The sequence below is a fragment of the Hemitrygon akajei genome, chromosome 3, assembly GCF_048418815.1.
Source record: "Hemitrygon akajei chromosome 3, sHemAka1.3, whole genome shotgun sequence".
Classification (NCBI taxonomy): Eukaryota; Metazoa; Chordata; class Chondrichthyes; order Myliobatiformes; family Dasyatidae; genus Hemitrygon; species Hemitrygon akajei.
In genome coordinates, this window is record NC_133126.1 from 146,058,204 (window position 1) to 146,062,507 (window position 4,304).

Here is a 4,304-nt window from a genome sequence, read left to right on the forward strand (position 1 = left end):
TTGCTGGTTTTAGATCTTGTACTTGCTGGGTCAAAAAATGAAATAGTCAATATTTGTAATAATTTTAAAAATGAAAATTCTGATTTTTGTTTTGAATATATGTGACACTACTGAATACATGATAATAGTTTATTAAAACAATAAAGTCAGTAAGAATTTGGCATTTATTTTCTTTACAGTGACTTTATATATGGGTGTGCTCTACGCACTAATTCTGCTCCTTTATCTTATGGTCTATGTTCTTGTCAGCATTCCAGGCCTCAGAAGGCCTCATACATTGGTACAAGCACAAATCGGAGGTGTTTTGAAGGTCCGAGGATGGCATACCTTGCTCTCTGCTCTGTAGCTGGGCATGCCAGGTAGCCCAGTGGTGAAGCAATAAGCTGACATACAAAGGGTTCTAATGCATTTTATACTGGACTCAGCTTTACAGGAAGGAAGCCTGATAAATTATTCTTGTCCTATTAGATCTAATTGCAAACAATCATACAAGACACAGAACACAAGTAACTTTGCACTTTTTTCCTGAATTTAACTGATTTGGAGATTAAACAGAAATTGAGCATTGAAATGATATTACGACATATAGGTCAGACAGCATCTATGGAGGGAAGTGAACACTCAACATTTTGGGTTAAAGACTCCTCATCTGTATTGAAAAATTGGAGAGATATCCAGAGTTGAAAGGTGGAGGGAAGTGGTGGAGCAAGAGACAGCTGGTGATAGGTGGAATCAGGTGATGAAGGGTAATAGGCACATATTAGGCTGAGATGGGTAATAGGAGAGAATATCGTTGTCATGGGATTGTACAGATGGTGGAAATGGGACGATGTCACTTGGTCATATCAAGGCTGGTGAGTTGAACGTGATGGCAAATAGAATCCAGTCATTGCTGATGAGAGGGTAAGAATGACTAAGAGTTGAAGTGTCAGACAAGAAAATGTAGATTTTAGAATCTGGAGCCATAAACTGGAGGAACTCAGTGAGTCGAGCAGCATTTGTTGGGGGGGGGGGGGTGGAAGGAATAGTCAATGTTTTGAGTTGACACCCTGCTTCAGGACTGATGCATGGGAAAAGGAGTAAACTGAGTTCAGAATTCTGCACAGTAAACAGATGAGAATTTTTAATTGAAGTCAAAAGAAGCCTGATATAGTGCTAGTTAAATAATAGTTGGAATCTTTATATTAAAATCAGAACAAAGTACCAAAGCAAATACAATAATACATGATATCAATTCTCTGCTCCCCTGCTCTGAGCTTGAGAGTTTCATTAGTCATTTTCCCATTTTCAATTCTTGAATATAATTTTTCCATTCTTAGTTCTTTTTCTCCAAATGTGGACTTCTCTTTCTCAGATGATTCTGTGGCTTTCCATTGAAATCTATCATGTTTAACCAAGGTCATGCCTTGTTATCATTGCCACTATCAGTTAGGAAGTACAGAAGCCTGAAGGCACACACTCAACAATTCAGGAACAGCTTCTTCCCCTCTGCCATCCAATTTCTGAATGGACATTGAACCCATGAACATTACCTCACTGTATATCTATATATGTTTACTGCAATTCATGTTCTTTTGTTTTTTTCTATTATTATGTATTGCAATGTACTGCTGTCACAAAGACAACAAATTTAACCTGATTCTGTGAAGTTTGTGCTTCTTTCCATCCTGTTTCCTGAAAGGATTATTTTCTTTACAACACTTGGGCTATAATTGGGAATCTTGGGGCCATATGTGTGTCAGAAGCACATGAAGAATATATGTGAGAAGTAGAAGGAACATATCACTAGTCAAAATAACCACTTACCTCTCTCATCTACCACTTCCTGCTCTATCAGCGGAAGAATATGCAGGTCCCACAAATGACATGTCAGTCACCTCAGAACTCACAATATAGAGAGCAAATAAGTCATCCTCAATCCCAAGGGACAGTCTAAGTAGAAGAGGAAATCTTATAAGATTACATGTGAAGGCAATTCAACTTTAGATTCAGTGGCCATTACAGAAACATGGTTGTATGGTGGAGGTGCCAGGGAATTAAATATCCAAGGGTATCAGTAATATGGAAGGATACAGCTTCTGTGAGCGAAGCTCAGCCACTTAACAATTGTAATTGCACATCATAAAAAAGCACAGAGGTGTGAACGGCTGCACTTCAACCTTTGGCTTGGAGAACACACCCATTGTTGCTCCTCACCCACACCTGTAGATGAAGTTCTCTTCTTCCCTTGCTAGAAGACTTTTCTGATTGTGGACTTCGGCCATGTCTAGAAACATCGTACGAGTCTTAGAGCGGCACAGGCAGACCCTCACTTGGCTCCGTGGCAGCCTCTGCCTTTGTCACTGCTGCCATTTTGTCCAGCATTTAGTGTGTGTTGCTTGGATTTCCAGCATCTGCAGATTTTCTCTTGTTTGTATATTTTATGATGCCAATTCATCATTTTATTTTTCTTTGAAATGAAATCAGATCAACATTTTTACACTGATTTGTTTAGCTGGTAAACTACACGAAAATAATGTTGAAAGCTATAAATGAGTGACTGCTGGCAGAAAAGAACATTAAAGGTGACAACATGTTAGGCTTTAGAGAGTCCTAGAGTCATACAGCTCAGAAACAGGCTCTTCAGCCCATCACATACTGCTCTTTTTGACATGACGAATTCCATTTTGCCCTCTTGTACTTTCTGTCTCTATATATCAATAGACTATTATAACCACAGAGACTGTACATTGTAGAATCATTTTCGAGGATAGAAATCTATCCTTAAGATGAGAATTGGAGATGATAGGTCATCCTCTGAAGAATTTGTATGAAGGATGTTTTTTTTAAATAAATTCATATACTCATGATCTGGGTGTTGCTGGCAAGATCAATGTTTATTGCTCATCCTTATTGTTCTTGTGAAAGTAGATTATGAGTTATTTCCATGAAATACTGAACTAATGGACCTAGTTCACACAGCTGGGGGTAGGGAGTTCCAGGATTTGAAAACAGAAACAGTGAAAGAACACAGGTATAAAAAGCATTCTTTAAAATTACAATTTGGCTGAGTAAGGAAAGATTTACTCCGCTGGGAGGACTGAAAATTTTTGGCTGCAAGGAGTTAGTTTAAAGGATCATTGAAATACTCAATTCATAATTACAATGAATAATTGGGGAGGATACCATTAAATGTTTTGCGGGAAGGTAAACAATAAAATTGGATGCATAGGAAGTCATCTGTCTTCAGGTTTAGGGCATTTGGATTGCTCTAGTAATGAAAATGCATGTATGTAAAGGCCATTGATTATATTCTAACCTTCTGCAGCTTGAGTCTAATATTTCAATAATGATGCAGATCTAAAATAAATCTAAACCCTCTAATTCCAATTTAGGAAAGATGATTTTCCAAAGACAGTTCAAGTGCATCATAACTGTTCATATATTTTTTTCCAATGACAAGATAATAAAAAATTTACAGGTTATACCATTTTAAATGTAATCCATTGTGAAACCAAAGCAGTTTATTTGTTTAATCTGGTACAGCATTTAGAGATGTCCCTACCACTGAAGCAGATTTACAAATCAAATGTCTATTACTTAAGTAGTGATACAGATGCTTCTGGCTCAGTGAGCCCGTATGACCCATTTACAAGCAGGTGACTAATTAACCCACTAACCCAGGGATGTGGGAGGAAACCATCGCACATGGGAAAACCTACGTAGTGGCATGGAGAAGGTACAATCCCCTAATAGGCAGTGGGAGGAAATGAGCCCTGGGTCACTGGCACTGTAAACAGTTATGCTAACCGCTAATCTACTGTACTGCCCAATAGCTGTCCATTGGCATTACCTTGTTTCAACAGACAGGCTTCCAAACTATACATGACACACTATTTCCCCATGAGTGCTATACTCACTCATCAAGCAACTAAATTGAGTACATATCAACTCTCCTCCAGCTTCCAGTCTAATTACCCTAACCAGTACTTGGCCAGGATGACGTTGAATGTGTTTAGCTGCTGGAGAAACCATGCCAAAACACGACCTCACAAACTTAGGGATGACGTCCTTAACCCGTCATCTCAGAAGGAAGGCCAAAGAACAAAGAAGCCTCGACTTCTCTTTTGGCAATGATTCAAAGCGCTGAATATTGTGGTGTCCTCCCTATAGAGGTAAGTGAAAAAGGATCTAATGTCTTCCTGCTGTATAAAACATACGAGGGGTGATTGATAAGTTCGTGGCCGAAGGTAGAAGGAGATGAGTTATACAGCTCTTGATACATGCACAGCAAGTCAACTCTTTGAGTGATTATGCAGAAAGTT